The sequence below is a fragment of the Thermobia domestica genome, chromosome 1 (assembly GCF_964235325.1).
Source record: "Thermobia domestica chromosome 1, izTheDome1.hap1.1, whole genome shotgun sequence".
NCBI lineage: Eukaryota > Metazoa > Arthropoda > Insecta > Zygentoma > Lepismatidae > Thermobia > Thermobia domestica.
Genome location: NC_137454.1, coordinates 335,644,478 through 335,665,607, shown reverse-complemented (window position 1 = coordinate 335,665,607; position 21,130 = coordinate 335,644,478). Strand labels below are relative to the sequence as shown.

The 21,130-nt window shown below is 36.1% G+C and overlaps 1 non-coding gene across 1 annotated transcript; it reads right to left on the bottom strand.

The window, feature by feature from the left end:
* Positions 1-1,843: 1,843 nt before the first annotated feature.
* Positions 1,844-1,915, bottom strand: TRNAR-CCG (transfer RNA arginine (anticodon CCG)). Its single transcript has one exon. It is a non-coding gene; the product is annotated as a tRNA-Arg (tRNA).
* Positions 1,916-21,130: the final 19,215 nt, after the last annotated feature.

The window sequence follows — 21,130 nt, the reverse complement described above, 5'->3', positions numbered from 1 at the left end:
ATTTCGTTTTTCCGGGGTTGCTTACAGTTTGTCGATGGGTCACCATTAAGGGTCTTCACTACAGCAAAATTAAACTACCGCTAATTTTAGAGTTTTTCTGCAATATCTTCAAAACAAATAAAAATATTGGAAAAGCAGAAACGTAGTGAACTAGACAATACGATTTTGCACGTGATACCGTTACCACAATTCACCTATCTGATTTGGTATACCGCTATTTAAAGAACCCGCAAAAAATGCTAAAACTATCTTCAGTTCGAAATCGAAAACAGATAGGTGAGTTGTGATAACGGTATCGCATGCAAAATAGTATTGTCTAGTTCACTACGTTTTTGCTTTTCCAATATTTTTATTTGTTTTGAAGATATTGCAGAAAAACTCTAAAATTAGCGGTAGTTTAATTTCGCTGTAGTGGAAGAAGCAGTCTATGGGCTTATAATTTTTGAAAGACTAAGAACTACAGGTTCTGATTGATTGTAAGAAATGCTAAAGGTACCAAACTAAATTCGCTTTGTGAGTCTTTTAGCATTATTAATCGTATTATGGACAAGAAATAGTTCAGACAACTTTCTATTGATGGAGGAAAGGCGAAAAAATCTACAATGACTGAGTAAAGAGGCTCATAGTCAGGTGAAAAAAAAAACGTAGTTACAGGATACTGCGTCGAAAAATAGGGCAGGTTACTAGAAAATGAAATGAAATCTTTAAGTTTTACGTCCTACGGTTATGCCAGTTAGGCTAAAGGAGACGGTGATGATGAGAGATGAGTGAAATGGTGGAATGAAGAAAGAGGGAGGAAACGGGAGAACCCCGAGAATACCCACGAGCACGGTGTTTGTCCACCACAAAGTCCACATGGCGCACCAGGGACCCCAAGCACCGGAGGTGAACGCTCTACCACTGAGTCACTGTGCCCCCAGGCAGGTTCTAGAATTCATATGTGATAAGGTCTAGATATTAAGAGTGTTCATCCCGAAGAAATTAAAATACCGCTAATTTTACAGTAATTATGTGATATCTTCAAATAGATAAAAGATAATTGAAATATAGAACAAGAGCGCTCTAGACAATATTATTTTGCGTGAGGTACCGTTATCACATAATTTTCGTTTTCAGCTGTTTAGAAACGCGAAAATAAATGCTGATTTTCAAAATGGCTCGAAATAGAAAGCAGATAAGTGAGTCGTGATAACGGTTTCTTATGTAAAATAATATTGTCTAGGGCGCTCTTGTTCCACATTTCGATTATCTTTTATCTATTTGAAGATATCACATAATTACTGTAAAATTAGCGGTATTTTAATTTCGGCGGGATGAAGACTCTTAATATGTGAAGATATGTATTGAGCACCCTCATTGTAAGGATATTTCAAATTACAATTAAATAGATGTTTTAAAGTCATTTTCACAGGACCTAGGTAGTCAACAATAGTGAACTAAATTGCGTCGATTGCTTCATTGAGTCAAATACTGTTGGTGTTGTTTTGAAACACTCTGTATACTTTTAATGAATTGTATTGCTGATATATAAAAAGGAATGAGATTGTTTTAAACATGGGTGTGACTTACTTGTAGAGAGCTTTCCAATATTGATTTAAATGTACTGAAACTAGCTTATTGATTTTCTTATGTACGAATGATTAATACATAGAGTATCTGAAATGTGAAAAAATGAAATGAAATCTTTAAGTTTAACGTCCCACGGTTATGCCGGTTAGGCTAAAGGAGACGGTTAGGATAAAGGAGAGAAATGAGTGAAATGGTGGAATGACGAAAGTGGCAGGAAACGGGAGAACCCCGAGAAAACCCACGAGCACGGTGTTTGTCCACCCTAAAGTCCACACGGCGCGAGCTGGGATCGAACCAGGGACCCCAAGCACCGGAGGTTAACGCTCTACCACTGAGCCACCGCGCCCTCTATCTGAAATGTGCGTATGATTTCACAATCTTAGTGCTGGTGGTTAAAATGCTAGTACAGGAATTCCTTTTTTAGTGCAGAAATTTCCTTCTTGCATCTTACCGCCATTTTATTCGAGATGGGATTAGGCAAGATGGGAATTCCCATCTCGCCTAAAATGGCGGGCATTCTTATCTTGGAGACATCTGTGGCTGATAAATCGTTAGGCGAGATGGGAGGACACCTAAAGATGCATATGGATTTCCAGTGTCAGTCAGCAATGTGTTCGGGAGTAATAAGATATTTTCTCAAAAATGACTCAGGTAATTTTGTTCACATTTCATAAATAAATCTTTGATTAGCACTCTGATAATATGACATAACCCATTTGTCCTTTAAAAAAAAGTCCACGAGGGTTATTTTATTCTTGGTGTGAGTTTTCTCAGACGATATCCTCAAAAACAACTCAAGCAATTCTGTTCATATTTCATAAATAAATATTTCATTAATAACTCTGTAACGATGAATAATTTATTTCGTACGAGAATATCCACAAAACATAGTTTACTCTTCAGTCAGATACTTTCAGCCTACAGCAGTTATCAAACCCGGGTCTTCAAACTGGTAGGCAGTCTTACTGACTATACTACTACATCCCCTTTAAAGATGTAAAGTGTCTGTTTTCTTAGAGGATAAAACTTACTACTGTTCGCGGGAATGGCAATTAGTGAACTGTAAATCAATGATAGTTTAATAAATTGTTAATAAAATCTCACCGGTGAAGCGGCGGTTCATCGTTGATTTCCACTCCAGACTCCCTCCCCTCACACATAAATATTGGATAGAAATTCAACGGTTTAGGGAGCAAAACGGTTTAGGCCTATCTGAGGTTGAAAACTGACATTAAGGCACTAATAATTGTTTCTGAACGTTTCTTAGATTAATCCACTGTTCGTTCGAGCTTTTAAAGATCTTTTGTACACCATGCGCAAGTTCTCCAGACTTTCTTATTATTTTCCCAATGATTTGCTTTGGGTTTTTGGAATGTTTTGCCCCGCAGAAGCAAAATCTGTCTGTCTATTTGTAGTCTACAATACTCAAGTTATAATTACACGTGAAGAATTTCTGATGAAAATGGTCAATAACGATAGCAATAGGATACTTAGCTTTAAAAAACGCACTCAGTTTCAACACACAAAGTGCAGCTGAAATATATTTGACCATGCTGAAAGAGGAATGTGCCTCTTTTAAGGGAAATCAGTGATATGAAGATGAAGTTTCAGAAGTTTCTCCCCGATTTCTTCAAAGCTCAAGGTTGTTTTTCCTATTGATTCTGTTGTTCAGAATGATGTCATCTATCGCTTGATAAAAGGCTCACCTTTGCATATATTCAACTCTATCCTTTGCACATATGCAAAAATCAACCCTCTCCTTTGAAGAAATCGGGAGGGAACTTCTGAAACTTCGTCTTCACATCATTCCGTGTAAAAAAAGCACATTGCTCTTCCAATGTGGCCAAACATCTTTCAGATGTGCTTTGGATGTTGAAACTGTCTGCTTTTTTTTTTTTTTTACTATCCTGATACCAAGGGCGCCGATTACTCCGTAAATTTGGGGGGCTCCATTCAGATGCAGAAGGTATATATGTGAGGATTTTAAGACAAAATTGCATTCAAATTATGCCAAGTATTGTATATTCATAAAATACAATAGGGGGCCCGGCCCAGCCCCCCAGGATCGGCGCCCTTGCCTGATACTATTGTTATTTACCATTTTCATCAGAAATACTTCACAGATAGTTTTAACCTGAGGTTTAAGTGACCCGTACGTAACTTGTCCCATCACTGTTCTTTGCAGTACAATCCGGTTTTTCTCTGGAAAGTTAAGCAAATCAACCGAGCTCTCTTATCAATTATCCTTGGTTTGACTTCAGACTGCTCGCAGTGTCTTCTGCAAAAATCTAGTGTATCCTTTCCAAGATCTTGTCAGATTGAAATGAATGTCAGTTTTCTTGAAATTCTTCTCCTGCTTATTACTTTGTGACTATTATCAATGCATTTCTTTGTGACTAAGCGGTTAACGTGCAGGTACCTTGTTCGACTCTGGGGATCGGGAATACCGTCGAATAAAAATTAAGGTATTGGTTTGGATGGCACTTTAAACAGAAATCTCCATCTCATATACCCTTTTGATGATTTGAAACGAACTGTAGACTTCAATCAATCAATGTAATTTCCATTGATCTAGTGGCTAGCGTGCGTGACCTTTTGGTGCAAAGGATGCAGTGTTCGATTTCCAGTGGAAGACTCTTGAAATTTGAACGCAGTGTTTGAATTTCACTTTAATCTGTATGTTCATGTCTCATATCGAGCTAAAAAGAGACGGTAAGGAAAACTCCAACCAAACAATCAAGCCCCAGTCAATCAATGAAGCTGCTTTTATTGTATCTTATCTCCTTTATAATACATAACATAACCGTAGGATCTTGAAACATAGGGCTATCTGTCATTTTATTTTTCAAAGACTGGAATTTGTATTAAAAACACACTCTGATTAAAGTGTGGGATACAGTCAGTGGCATTTGAGCTAGGAGAATGAAACGAAAGATTTACGCAACGTTGCCATATGATAAAAGCATGTAGCTAAGCAGACACACTGCAACGTAAGCAACTAAGCAGGTGTAAGATACATTTCGTTTTCTGTTTTATCAAGATACAGTGGAGTCTCGTTAATTCGAACTTTTATAATCCGAAATATTGGATAATTCAAACAGAAGTCTATTCCCCTTGAAAACTGTATTGAAAACAATAGTAAAAAATCATGGATAAATCAAACTTTTGAACCTAAGTTTTGGATAATTCGAAGTATACACAGCTGAAAATTTTTAATGTTCAACAGATGTAAACAGAGGAATACAGTTTTAACCTGTTTTCAGTTATCCAGATGCAGCCATAGGGAAGAGTAATACAAATGATTAATAGAAAATCTATGTAATGCTAAAGATGAAGGTGAGTTGGGGGAAGAAGTAAAGATAGAGAACGTGTGCCAATCTCATCTTCTTTCAGAATTGGTTGAAAATTTAAGATGAATTATTGATAAAGTCAGCCAAATGTTATTAATATCGTGTTCCACGCAATACATGAAATTCAAGATTTATTGACCGTACAGAAACAATCAAATTTAAGCAAATGAGGTTTACGACTTCTTAAAAGTGAGAACAGAATATTCAAATTGTTACTGGTATTTAATTGTTTGGGCTATTCAATGTATGTTGTAGTGTTGTACGTAAATATATTTTCCATTGTACACGTAGTTTGAATTATGTGGAGTCAATGTCGTTTGTTAGTTTGCATTATTCGATCACACAAATAATAAGCTGCTTTAAAGGTAAAATCTACACCATATGAATATGTTTTTGATGCACAGTACTTTGGTTTGTTTGTTGTTATATATGTGAAATGAATGTTGTTGGGTAATTCGAATTTTGGATAGAGCTCCTCCGTGGCTAAGCGGTTAGCGCACGCGCCTTTGGCGTGGGAGACCCAGGTTCTATTCCCGGCGGGAGCTCATGTGGTTCGGATTCCACGTTAATCAGTAGGTCCACGTCTCATATAGCCTCGCTGCCAAAAGGGACGCAAAACTAAAAAAAACAAAAACCAATCGAATTTTGGATAATTCGAAGTTTATTCGTGTCCCCTTGGACTTCGAATTAAAGAGAGTTCACTGTGTATGAAACATGGCATCACCACAGAACTATCATTTACTATCAGCGTTTGAAGGAACTTGCAGCACCTTCTTCAATCATAAATACTGTCATTTACTGTTAGTATAGTCGTTATTAAAGTAAATTATGATTTTCTGTTTTTTAATACAATTACTATTTTTATTTTAAAATCATTAGAATGACCAGTTAAATTTCATTGCAATTTTACATCATTATAGTAAAAAAATTTTAAATTTTACTGAAAGAAAAATGTTAACAGCACAGAACTAGTAAAAAAAAGTTTAAAAAATGACAACTAGTTGGCCACTCTGATTTTTTTTTTTTAAGAGAAGCATTTTGAAAGCATTTGACATTTTGAAAATCCCGACGATGTTAATCACGTAAAATGGTTCAGTAAAGTTCTTTCTCTCCCTTCAGTGGAAACAAACAATCAATCACCCACATGCAAGTCATTCTGCGTCTTTCTTTATCTTCTATTTCGGGTTATTCTTTCTCTTTTTTCTTTCTTTCTTTCTTTCCAAATTTCCTTCTAAGAAATGCCACTTCACTATGCAACAAATGACATTCGTTCTATTTAGCTCAGTTCTCTCTCTCTTTTCTTTGCTTTTCTTTTTCTTTTTCTTTTTCTTTCTTTCTTTTTTTTTAAGAAAGGTAAACTCAAGACAAACTGTTATACCTGTTGGGCTAGACCCATGCTGTGTGTGTGTTCTTTTTAAAGTAAACACGACTGACTTTGTTGCATTTTTCTTCCCGTTTCCCTTTTGTCCACCTTTCCGATCGCTCATTTATTTCTTGATTATAAACCATCAACAGTTCAAAAGGAAAAGGAAAAGAAATGAAAAAGAAATAAGACATTACCTTCCTAGAAAATCAAAATTAATAGTCATTGTATAGTATCTTAATGTCAACATGTTTAGAAACATGCGAAATATTGTTTTCTGGTCTCGTCTCGATTCTCGGGAAGTTTTCCTCGTCTCCTTTGTAAATTTATGTACAAAATTTACGTATTTAGTGAATTGTTTCTTAATTTCATCTAAAGTTTACCAAAATCTAGGGATGCGCACCAGACAAGATTTGTGGCTGTCTCGTCTCGAAAATGTGCTGTAAAAGTGATGTCTCGACTCGAAAAATGTATATTTCTCTATTGGAAGAGCCATGTCTCGACTCGAATTTTGTCAGGAAAATCCTATCTCGACTCGTCTCGTGCGCATCCCTACCAAAATCCTTCCAAATGAGGAGAGGTCCACGAAGATGTGGCATAACAATATTTAAACTATATTTATTATTAGAGTATGTTGTGCAATGGAGCTTCCACGTGGCTAATTGGTTGCCGGTGGCAATAGCCGAGTGGTCTCAGGCGTTCGGCTTCAGATCATGAGGCGCAATCCACTGGGGGTTCGAATCCCCCTGAAGAGCAAGGTCGGAATTTTAACTGCCCTGGATCTTTCTGTGTTTGTGTCCCTGTCGTGTTTGGATTACGCAGAAATTGCGCAAATTGCCAATGGCGAACAGTATCCCGATTGGGACGAACTTTAAAAAAAAATAAAAAAAAAGTGGTTAGCATACGCGCCTTTTGGGTGGGAGACCCGGGGTCGATTCCCGGCGAGAACTCATGTGATTGGGATCCCACGTTAAATTGTAGGTCCACGTCCCATATAGCCTTGCTGCCGAACGGGACGCTAAACTCATAAATCAAAAAATATCGTATAATGATTTGGATATATTTCATAGGCGACGACTTTTAAGTTTCTCAATGGCTGCTTACGCTCCCATATTATTATTATTATTATTATTATTATTATTATTATTATTATTATTATTATTATTATTATTATTATTATTATTATTATTATTATTATTATTATTATTATTTGATAGATCCAATAGATCAGTGGCGGCGAGAGAGACTATCAAGATCTACCGAAATAAAATAAATCCTGAATTTACTTTTAAATTGCAAAAGCAAATAAATAAACAAATAAAATAAATAATTTTATTTTGATCTATTTCAGCATGGTTTCCTAAGCTTTATATTAAACAAAATTTCTAAACATTAAGATTTTGTTTGTGAATTTTAAACATGTTTTGCAATATTGGCCGAAGTAAGGAGACAGAAAATTATTAAAATAATAATGATTATAGTGAAACCTTTAGAACATTTGAAAATAATTCGAGTGAAAATACAAAATAAATCAACTGGCTTGTAGTTTACGTTCATTTTATCTCTTTTAAAACATTAATTAACAACATTGAACATTAAGTTCTTTAAAGAAATAATTATACAAAATTACACCCAGGGATTATTATTATTGTCGTTGTAATTTTATATCGCTCGATCATCATTGTACCGTATCTCAGGAGTCTAACATAAATATTGGCAAATGATCATTCAACACATATGCATCACTATCTAAAATTTAACCTTAACGTCACATGCACTAGAATTTATTATTATTATTATTATTATTATTATTATTATTATTATTAGTAGTAGTAGTAGTAGTAGTAGTAGTAGTAGTAGTAGTAATAGTAGTAGTAGTAGTAATAGTAGTAGTAGTAGTAGTAGTAGTAATAGTAGTAGTAGTAGTAGTAGTAGTAGTAATAGTAGTAGTAGTAGTACACTGTAAAAAATCGTCGTGTTGTTTCAACGACATGCCTATGTGTTAACACAATTGTGTTAAAATATAACACAAACAGTTGGTTAGAACAACTCACTCTCCATTTGGAGTTGTGTGTCAAATGCCGGTGGTTGAAATGACACAAGCCTGTGTGTTAAATCAACAGAAGTGTAGAATCTTCGGTGTTGTTTTCTGCGTCGTTGCCAAATATATTGAGCATCTAACTATAAAGGCTTATGAATTGAGGCTACAGATAAACACAGTAGAAAAAAATACTTAAGCAAATCCAGGTATTCGCAAAATTTCAACGTGTAAAGCGCGCGATGTGTTTTCAATTGTTTTACACAATGTTTCTGAAGAAATATGTCAACAGCGAGAAACAACGCCGTATTACTGTGTCACTTCTACACTGCACTAGAGCTCATTAGTCTGTTTCAAAAATGGCGGAAAACCAGTAGAAACACGATTAAGAGGCAAACATATTATAAGGATATAGGTAAGAGTTTCCTATCATTCTTGAACAAGATCTTGGTGAAGGTTGAGTTTTGCACCATTAAGAAATACTTCACATTGGTTAGGACGACAGAAAAGTTTATGAAGGTTTTCTAAATAAAATGATCTGTAGTTTACTATTCTTATTTTAAAATTAGAATCTTCACTAATCATAAGCATGCACACCACAAGCTTTTCCAATACAGAAAAATTTTTACATCAACACCACACACGGAGTTATTTCAACACCAAAATAGGTGTCATAATGGCACAGAAGTGGAGTCGAACTAACACCAAAAACGGTGCTAATCTGGTGGTCCGATCTTGAATTTTAACACAGGAAGTGTTGAATTAACACCAAAACGGTGTTACTTATACGGCTTTAACCTTGAATTATGACACAGATTGTGTGTTGAAGTAATACGAAAATCATGTTGAAATAACACAGGGACACACAACCGGTGTTGAGCGGTGTTAAATTCGGATCTGTGTTAGTATTTTTGGTGTTGATTCGATACCATGGTAGGTTCGGTAGTGTGGAGAAAAGTGTTGAGTGTTACTTGTGGCGGTGTTGCACCAACACAAAGAAAGTACAGTGTGTAGTGTGTTAATATTACACCATGTCAAGTATCAATATAACACAATCCCTGTGTTACTTCAACATCATTTTCTTATTATTTCAACACACAATCTGTGTCACAATTCAAGATCAAAGCCGTATAAGTAACACCGTTTTGGTGTTAGTTCAACACTCTCTGTGTTAAAATTCAAGGTCAGGCCAACAGATTAACACCGTTTTTGGTGTTAGTTCGACTCCACTTCTGTGTTACTAATACACGTATTTCGGTGTTGAAATAACTTCATGTGTGGTGTTGATGTAACCATTTTTCTGTGTTGGAAAACCATGTGGTGTGCATGCTTATGCTTCGATTCGAAATTTTAAAATAAGAATAGTAAACTACAGAACACTTCATATAGAAAATCTTCATAAAATTTTTTGTCGTCCTCCCCAACATTTATTGTGAAACCATACAACGACTTATCAAAAAGATAGTCGTAAACCTGGTTCGTTTGCTGAGATAAAAATCCGAAGTGGTAGTATTTCTTTGGCATGAAAATATTAGCTTCGATATTTAAATACCATTAATCTCACCTTTTTAATAAAAATGACAACATCTATAAACGGTGCTAAACTGGTTTATTATTTGATATAACTTATAATATCCTTTTCTTAAAACTGTTAAGTACACAAACTCACTGACTAGGTAACCATAAAACATGTCCATAGCAACAACTATCCCATAATAATCACTTACATATATTAAAAACATTCTTCTTTTGTTAATATGAAATGAACATTCTACTAAGTATAGTGCACATGTATGAGTACTTTCTGCCCAAGGTACAGGTAAATATTACTCAAACCAAAGTATTTTGTTATAACCAATATCTTGTTCAAGAATGATAGGAAACTCTTACCTATATCTTTATAATATGTTTGCCTCTTAATCGTGATTCTACTTGTTTTCTGCCAATTTTGAAGCACAGTCCCCGGTGTTGACCGGTAAGCTCTAGTGCAGTGTAGAAGTGACAAAGCAATAAGATGTTTCTTGCTGTTGACATGTTTCTTCAGAAACATTGTGTAAAACAATTGAGAACACACCGCGCGGTTTGCATGTTGAAATATTGCGTATACCTGGATTTGTTTAAGTATTTCTTTCTACTGTGTTTGTCTGTAGCTTCAATTCATAAGCCTTTATAATTAAATGTCCAACATATTTGGCAATCAAGTAGAGAACAACACCGAAGATTCTACACTTGTGTTAATTTAACACACAGGCTGTGTGTCATTTCAACTACCGGCACTGGACACACAACTCCAAATGGAGAATGATGTTGTTCTAACCACCTGTTTGTGTTATATTTTAACACAATTGTGTTAACACATAGGCATGTCGTTGAAATAACACAACGATCTTTTACAGTGTAACCTATAGCTGAGGAATGTAACATAAGTATATGCATGTGATATATGGAAAACTGTTAGATGATGAACTGTTAGATATCCTGCTACGGCATGATGTAACATCTACGGGCAGTGCGTATAGCATATGGATAACGTATGCTCCATACTGATTTCTGTAGTAAGCAAGAGTATTCCGTATATTTGTACAATAAACCGCTGTTCGGAGAACGGATTTTTCTCTGTGTGCAGAGTCCCGAAGCACCCATGTAGTCGGAGCCTATGGTATCTTTAGAAGTTTCTAAATCCTCTTCATTGTTTTCCTACAATCACTTTATCGATTTATGGCTTTTATACTGTGAATCATGTGAATCTAAAACAGTGTTTGAGCTCTAAGAATTGGGTGAACTGGGTGAACTCCAGAAGTTTTTCGTCTCCTCTCAAATTTGAGAATGTGCTTGTCTGTCTCATGGGCAAAAGGGGAATAAACCAGAAACGCCCTTGCATACGTCACTGTTAGAAAATATATTTTAGACCATCATGTTCTGTCTTTTGTACTTCTTCGTACCCCTAGTAAGTCCTACGTAGGCTAAAGGTCGACATGGAAGTGAATTGGCAGTTGCCAAATTAATTAATTAATTAATTAATTAATTAATTAATTAATTAATTAAAGTTAACAAATACGTTGACCTCTTCATGCTTCGTGCGCCTGGTAGGCCCACCATTGGCTAAAGGTCGGATGGATGGGAATTAGTAATTGCAAAATAATAAAGTAGAAAAATACATTGAACCAATGTAGTTTAAAATATAAATTGACCAACCAACATTTTGCCGTCATTTAGCCAATACTTTTGAGATGCACTAGATAGGCTAATTGTTGGTATGGTTATGAATTAGGAACTGCAAAAATAAAGTTGAAAAATATATTGGCCTTACGCAGTTCAAAATATATATCATCATCATAGGTATTCTGCCCTTACTGGCAGGTCACTTGCAGTAGCTGAGAAGTTTCCATGCTCGACGGTCCTCCGCTAACCTCTTCGTCTTCACGTATGATCTTCCTGTTTTTATATCGTCCATTAATTGTAGTCTCCTTCGCCCCTCCCTCTGTTTCCCGCCACCATACCCTCTAGGACGTCCCTCATGATACAATTTCTTCTTAGGCAATGTCCCAACCAGTTTCTCTTTCTCTTCTTAACAATATCAAAAAGTGTTCTTTTCTCCCCCACCATTTCTAACACGCACTCATTCGTTTTCCACTCGACCCAACTAATTCTTTCCATCCTTCTCCACACCCACATTTCGAATGCTTCCATTCGTTTTTGATCACTTTCGCGTAATGTCCACGTTTCCGCCCCACATCGTACAACACTCCACAGGAAGCATTTTATGAGTCTTTTTCTCAACTCTCTATTCAAGGTCCCACAAAACAGACTTTTCTTCCTCCTAAAGGCTTCTTTCGCCATTCCTATCCTTGCTTTTATTTCACGTTCGCACTTCATGTCATTACTAAGAATACTACCCAGATATCGAAAATTATTCACTTGTTCTATTTGCTCCCCTCCCACTTTTATATTTGACACAGATCTCTTCGTTCCAATCATCATAGTTTTTGTCTTCCTAACATTTATTTTCATTCCATATTCTTCAAAGCCCATCCTCAGGTTTTCTAACATTTTATTGATTTCCTTTTCAGATTCTGCAACAAGCGCCATATCGTCTGCAAATCTTATGCATCTAATCATTCTACCTCCTACCGAAATGCTGTCATCATCATAAACTCTTTTTCACTATCTCTTCTAGATAGACATTAAATAGTGTTAGCGAGAGGCAGCATCATTGTCGAACTCCCCTTCCAATTGCACTATCTTCTGTTAGTTCTTCCCCCATCCTAACACTTACTTGTTGGTTCATGTATAAGTTTCTTATGAGTCTTCTATCTTTCCATTCCAACCCTATCTTCTTTAGAACTCCCAACAACAATTCCCAACTCACGCGGTCAAAAGCATTTTTTAGATCGATAAATACAACATACACCTCTTTCTCTTTTTCTATAAATCTTTCACCGATCGCCCTTAATAATTCAATAGTATCTCTTGTGCCCTTACCTCTTCTGAACCCAAACTGTCCCTCCTCAACTTCTTCATTTGTTCTTTTATATAACCTTCTGTTCAGTATTCGGAGCAAAATTTTAGCTGCATGAGCTATGAGACTAATAGTTCTATAATCCTCACATCTCTTTGGGTTCAATTTCTTAGTCATCGGTATTATGATCGTCTTCAGGAAGTCTTTTGGCCATTCCCCTGTCTCATGCATTTCATTGCATAGTCGGAACAATTCTTTCTTTCCCTTGTCTCCTGTATTTTAATGAATTCGATTGGTATATTATCTATCCCGGTTGCCTTTCCATTCCTAATCTCGGATATAGCCTTTTCAAACTCATCCCGAAGAATACTAAATCCTTTATCATCCTCGCCTACTTCATTTTCTACTTCAACATTTAGGCTACACGGTCTCTCCCTACTCTCATATTGGCAAACAAAAAAATTGCCGTCATTTAGACAATTGTTTCGACCTCACATTCTCAATAGCAATTTTAGTTATTTTGTAGAGGCCTACGTAGGGTTGTCAGACGTCCTAGTTTTCCGGGACAGTTCCGGTTTTCAACGAAAGAATTAATTGTCCCGAAAAATGCTTTCGGGACATCTGTTTGTCACGGTTTTCGTTCTTCAGATTGAAAGAATTCAACCTACAAGAACTAGTATGTCTCACCTAAATCGGAAGATTTGTGTAGCCAATTAATTTTACTAGACAAACAACAAGAAGTTTGAAAATCATATCAATTCTTTCGTTCTATAGGTTGTTTAGCTTCCAGAGGGTAAAAATAGAGAAAGATTTTTAAAAATATTCAAGAGGGGGCATGTGTTTTGGCAAAATTTCTTGAATAGTCTTTTTCCCGATGACGGGCTCTAACTACGTTACTTTATTCTTCAATTGGATGCGCAGGACTGCTTCATTGTTGGAACTTTAATCAACAATGGCTATATTGCCCTCAGTCCCTGTATATTATCCGTACCGGTATTTATTTCGTCCTGTATGCCGTCTTCTGAGGAACATTTTTACAATCAAGCGTTTTATCCAGTATATACATACCTTCGCAAGTGAAGTGAAGTGAACTGAATTTCTTTCTCGGTGTAGAGTGAAGTCGATTTTTCAGTAATTTTCAGGTTAAAATTTCGTAACAACTTACTCTAGCATAGGAAGTCCCAGTTAAACACATAAAGATACGTGTCTTGTAATGATGGACTTTTTTCTGCCAAACTTTTGGAAAGCCTGCGTAAATCACGTACTTTTTGTTTATCGTTCTGATTTTAGTGTAAATGTATTTTTTCTTGCTAAATGCTAAACTTTTATTTCTTTTAGGATAGCATTTCTAACTAAGGCGATGACGCAACAAAGGAAAAAGTATCTCTTCAATCATAACTAGGATGGTGTGTCGTAAATTCGCTCAATATTTAGGACCTGTTAAACACAACAAATCGGAATAAGGGACGCCAGACAGCTCTTCTTATGTTATTGTACACTTTCACATTATTTGTACATCCCTTGTGGAGCTTCACTTGTATTAACTGTATATAGAATGAACTGAAAAATTGTGAGTACTAACCTGGAAAAGACAGGGAATTAATTGATTCTGACTAAATGAGTAGGAACCCTGACATTATATATAACCTGAGATTGGTGTCCCGGTTTTTCGTTTACAAAATCTGGCCGCAACCCTAGGCCTACGTTAGCAATCGAGTTGGTTGGCAAATGCTCAGCAAAGCGGATATTTTCGACGTAGAACCAATATTGTCAGTTAATATCTTCGCCGTTAATATCTTTACGGGTAACGGCCACTTACGTCCTTCGTTAGTCCACACGATAACTCTTTAACGAAAGTTTTTTTAATCTGTTATTTGTAATGGATAGCTAGAGCGATTAGAGCGGCCGAGTTCGTTAATGAAGCCAATTAGTTAACATCTTAACGTGTGTGGATACGGTAACTTTAAGTTTAGCTATCCGTATCCTAATTTGTAGTATTAAAACAAAGCTAGTAGAAATTACACACCGTACTGTTGGATGGCAGTATTCTTCAAAGAGTGACATCTATCGGGCGAAATCGAAACTTTTCGTACGTGATTCTTTCTGCTCTGCTACCAAATACGGCATTAAAGTAGCACCAGAAATGTTTGAAGGAACAGTACGCACAATTCTTAGTTAATTTGTTGGGTTGTAATTTAGTGCTCTGATCACTTATAATTCGAGGCTACATGAGGTGAGCACCTGTAGCTTAACGTAAGATCCGAAACGTATGACTTCCCGCTGGGAACCGAACTCAGGTCTTCTCCCGTGCTGAAGACACGTACGCTAACCATACAGGAACGAGAGAACGCTAACCATACTGTTTGTTAGTGAGTAATAGAGGTCTGCGCGGGCTGGAATTTTTAGTTCGAACCCGGTTCGGCTCATGAATTAATAACGTAAGGCCCGACCCGATTCCGAGATATGTTTTAGCCTTTAGGCCCGAGTCTGACCAGAACCCGTGTGATAATCAAATGAACCAGAAATAAGCACGAATTACAGAAACTTAATAATGAACGCAAAATTGTATTTTCATTTACAGCAATCCGAAGTTTAATTTTGTAGTTGTGCTTTGAATGTTCTCCAGAAAGAAAGGCCCGATAAATATCATTGTACAGTATATTTACAAAGTTAGGCCCGAAAAATATAGTTGTATGTTTAAAACTTTACGGCCCGAACCCGAAGTGATCTATTTTTTGTAGCTCCGAGTCCGGCCCGAGCACGTGCAGAACTTTAGTGTGTAAAGATCATGTGTATGACTCAAGAGAGAATATCGTTTGTGTTTCGAAATGAAAGGAAATACCATGCAATCAAAAATACAAAATTTGAAAAGACATTCGAATTATATAAGTAAAAACAGAATAGAACAGAAAATGTTATGTTAAAAAAAAAATAATACACTGTAATGTAAAACATCACAATGTTTAGGAACAAAAACACCTTATCACCACCATAACAAGGGGAAATACATTATTATAACGATATATTAATCATATTTCAATGAAAATAATACCACAAGGAACAAAGAGAACCGCCAAAATCTCGTTGACATAAACTTAAAAGTCACTTTTATGAGTATATGAATTTTTAAACAAAATGGTTACTTAAAAAGAAAGGAAGAAGATAAAATGCCTATAATGTTCTCCAATGTGAATATACATTACGCACAATGCAGTGAAGAAAGCGTGTTTCTCGTTCTGTGTGCATGTGGATATGTATGTATATATGTGTGTGTGAGAGAGAGAGAGCGGACCATCTCAGGTATTCCGGCTCCTCACGTCAACCCCATCTCAGGATTTTCCTTTGATGTCGCCGCCTGGTTGAGAATGACGTGCGTTCGTAAAATAAATAAGCCGCTTCGCAGGGTCGAGCACCGATCCAGCCACTGCTTCGCTGGTTTGCTTCCTCTTTGCGTCACCGGCCGCGGGTCAAGGATGCTTTGCATGCATGCTGGCGGATCACCCCCTCCTGAGGAACAGTCACTGATTAACAAACTGTGACAATTTCACTGATTAGGCGTACTCCTCTAAAAGTGACGATTCAAAATTCACATAAGGAAATTGAAGACCCAAGGTATAAGGATTTTCCAGCCTTTTCCCCCTTCTTTTTAAGTAATGCATTTAAGCACAAAACATTAACTCCCGAGTTCTTGCATTACACCTGTCAATAATACCTTTTAAATAATTACACCTTGAATTACGTCTTGCACTAAGCGCTCATTTCTTAAATTCAACTATGCCATGCACCAGCCATTTGGGGAAATATTCAGCCCGGGAAAAGTTCAATCCATAATAGTAAACTGTTCGTTACGTACCTTTCATGAGTAATTATTTATGCCATATTAGACATACGTATAGGATGCTAATCAAAAAGTTTATTAGGATCATGTAGTAGCACTAATAAGATTGAACTCCTAGTAAGTCTGTCCGTTACTCCATACAGTAACTCGTTAATGGGGTCAATCCGTTAACATCTTCATGGAGTAACGATGGTTTATCGATATCATGTTTGAAATCTATAACATTCCCTAACTGTTATGCAACCTGCGCAGTGGCAATGAAATGTTGGTTGCCTATACTGAAAGGATATGTAGAAAACTGGTTATCCATATTCCACGTAACACACATAGAACAGGGATATAGCATAATTCTCTTTACTGTATTTGTTATTTTTTCAAAATCAGAATTTATTTATGAAATACAAACAAAATCGCGTCATTTTTGAAAAAATCGTCATTTAAGAACTCACCACACTTATCACTTTTTATAATTATCACTTTTTTTTTAAATTTTTCTATAGAAAAATGGCTTACCTGTATATCGTATTGTAAGATTATTAATGAAACATTTCTTTATAATATACATGCATATTACGAGAAATAACTAATGTCATATTATAGGGTTTACATTAAAACATTTATTTATGAAATATTAACAAGTTTGCCTGATTCGTTTCTGAGGAAATCACTAGAAAACAATCCACTCCCAAAAAGAAAATTGCTTCTTCTGAATTTTTTCCGCAAAAGTAATTTATACCATATTTTAAGGTTGTTAAAAATATATTGATTTGTGAAAAATAAACAAAATAGTTCGAGACATTTTTTGTGAAAATTCTGATTTTTTTTTAAAGCAGAATACAAGACGAGGACACAAAAGCAAATAAATTTATAGTACCTTACTCAGAATATAAAGGCGTCTGTCACTGGCACCGATTTCTGATATTGATTTCTGAACACTGATACCGGAACTTTTTGGTTCCCGTTTGGGTACATGTGTACCGTTGTCAAATATCCAATGAAAGGTTCAAGCGAATAGGCCTGTATCCAAATCTTACGGTTAGAGGAGCCAAGCTAACTTCGAGGAAGAGGCTTTACTTCTAGAATCGGCGCCCAAACAGTCTTTTCTAGTTATGAGCAAATGCAAGACGAAGACGAAGACCCGGGTGGTCGTGGTTTTGGTCTTGGTCTTGGTTGCAAGAGTCTTGTGAGTCTTGCTTTTTAGAAATATTAAGATTTCATAGGTAAATTTTACTCTGGATATAAGTGATAATAAATTCTAGAATACACCAATAGTAACGGAAATACAATGTATATTTCTTTCGTGAAAGCATGATGATAGTGTACAACATAGGTGATGACATTTATTTTTTTTAATGAATGTCCACGCTTCACTGCTTATAAGATACATCACAACGTTTCGTAATCTTTTTATATTTTTAACAGTTCCAATACTCCACTGGTTCCCAAACTGGAGAGGCTACCCTGAGACGCATGATAGAACAGTGCATTTTTTAAGAAATCGCTACTGGGTATCCAGGCACAAAAGGGCCCTTGACACCCACAACAAAATTCAAACGATTTTTTTAAAGTGCATTTTTGTATAATGTACACTTTTAATATAACAAAAAATTACGTATTTGTCAGACTTCTGCTAACCGTTTCATTTCCGATTCAACACATTGCCATCAATACAGGAGCGGACATTTTCGTTTTTACATTTTAGCGCAGATCCGCCTTCAGGTCGGTACTTAAAGATAAAACCGTACTGTGTTATCATAATTGAATATTTTCCTTTATTGATTGATTTGTTTATTTTTATATCCATATTGGACATGGACAGGATATAGACAAAGAAACGTGACTGGTACAGATGGAGAGAATACAAAACACACAATACAAGAGACAAATTACTCAACAAGGAAATGACAATACCTGAACTTGACTAAACATTTCCCTAACGAAATCATTTTATGTGTATACGTATGTATTCAGTACTAAATATTACTACTAATACTTTATTTTTTAAAAAACAATGGAATCAAAATTTATCTTTAAGGTTTAAAACTTATCAATGGTTTAAATCATAGCATGTAAGCTTTTTCGTAAGTGGTTCCACTTCTGCTATAATTTTTAATATTTAATTCTCAATCTGTTTCACATTGTTTGGTTTCTCTCTTGTTCTTAAGCGTGTTATTCTACTTGTAACTGGATAATTTCTAGTATTATTTGCATACTTGAAATTTTAAGCTGTTTCATATTTGGTTTATTATCTGTATTATGTATTAAAGCATTTTAGGTTATTTGTTAATGATTATACGATTGCTATTATTTTTACACTTTAAAGCTGAAGCTGTTTCACACTGTTTGGTTTCTCATGTGTTTTAAAGTATGTTACCCCAGTTTTTATTAGTTATACTCCTGCTATTATTTTCACACTCTACATCTGAATGTGTTCTGCGTTGTTTGGTTTCTTATGTGTTTAGAATACAATCGAGTAAGTTTCTCATCTAGTTACCGTATGTTTCACGGAGTTTTCCATATCACTAGCAGTCTTAACACCTGTATTACGTTCACGGCAATTGATACATGATCTACCATCACCGAATAAAGAGTATTGATTGATAACACATCGCAACATAGACCTATGTGAAATAAATATGTTGATTTTGAATATAACAGATAATTCAATTCTGAAATAGGCTACTTCCTCACAAACTCACTCCTTTTATAAATACCACTATCAGGCCTGCTCTCCCGTCCGTCCTTTTGCTTCACGAACACCGTTACAGCCGGTCTTCGGTCATAGTTTGCAGTAGCGTTCCATTTACTGATATTCGTTCTATTTTGTCGTGTTTTCACTCATCGACAACGATGAATATTTCGAAGCTGATTATTGTATGAAACAGCTCATTCAACTGACATGCTATGAGGCGATATTGCAAGTAAGGCAGCAAGAAGTTTCTGCAGCATTCCTGAGGAGACTGGTAATAGTCTCCTCAGTCTCACAGAATATTACATTCCTGCATCAGCACTATCCACTAGTAATGGTACTTCTTCAATTCCTGGCAAGCTGTGGCATACATTTGAGACAAAAGGCTGTACTCCTTCTTTTCGAAATATTGCTTCTACTAATGGATGAGCAGTATGTATCATCGACTGTGCTGAAGATGCGAACAAAGTAATCTGAATGAAGCTGAGAATGCCGTAACTTTTTATGTTCAGTCGAATACTAAGCAAGACTGCACTATTTCTCTTCGAACAGCTTCCCAGTTTCTGTTCTGACGAGTCACATGCGTATTATCAGTTGTACGGCACTGGCGCCTCTGTTCATTGTCATCCACGTCCTTGCTAACTATGCAGTCCTCCTTTCCACTAGAAAGCGGTTCTCCAACATTAAAATGTTTCCTTAATGCTGCATCCCTTGCTGTAAGAACATCAGGTAGTAGAAAATCAGACCGTGGAAAAATTTTCTGCATCTGCTGGAAGATACTGGTGATATCAAACATGAGAGCTGAGCTGTTAGCTTAAACTGCATGGAATTTTCTGCCCAAGGCGGCAATCAATGTATGCAAGTGTTCAGCAAATCGTACCTCTAAGTAGGCAGGAGAGATATAGAAATTAGGCATTATTTTGTGCAACATTTTTGTATTTATTTTCAATGTTCTGAAGTACGTTGCAACAATTTTCAAACTTGACAGCCAATGTGCCATTTCAGGGACAGTCCAACAGGTCCTCCATTGCAAGATCGGATCTGTGGCAATTGTCTCCAGAAAACATACAAGCAGAAAAAAAAACATGGCAATCTAACTAATTCTGTCGATCTAGTTCCTTCCTATTTACCTTAAACTCCTTTTCAATAGACAGGTTACCTTAACCTCAAATATGTTCTAACACATGGCCCTACATTATAGATGACAGAGGACAATCCTGGCTCTGACTTCACATAGCTACATTAATCATTCGGCGTGAGAAAGTTTCCTTAAAAAGCCATCTGCGTCGACACTCTGAATCAGCAGCTCCTGTTTGCTATACATCTCGCAGTTTTCGATCTAAGTTTGTCAGGTCAGAAACACAATTGGCTAACGTCGCAACGCAAAGTGTTCCCCAAAAGTGTAAAAGTTCTATTCACAATATTTTATCAGAAATAATGGGCCTTATGCAGAGACGTTTTAAAGGGTGATTTGTGTCATACTTAAGAGTTCGACTAACATATGTTTGCTGCAGTAGTCAGGCCTTTAGCATGGCGCTAATCATACTCAAAATTACTCTGCATAAGGCGGAATTAGTCTTAATTGTAACGAACCAAAACAGTGCTGTAAGCAAAAAATAAGTAAAGATTCCATTTCATAAAAATTAAATATCCAAAGAGCAAGTTGTTTTCTTTGTTATTTTCTCTCAGAGAGTATCCAAAAGGTAAGCCAAAAGTCATTTGAACCATTACATGTGAAAGTTCGGCTTCAACCTTTCTAACTCCTTAGGCGGACTATTAACTTTCTTTGTATTAGAGCAGAATAAAAGTGCTATCATTACGAGA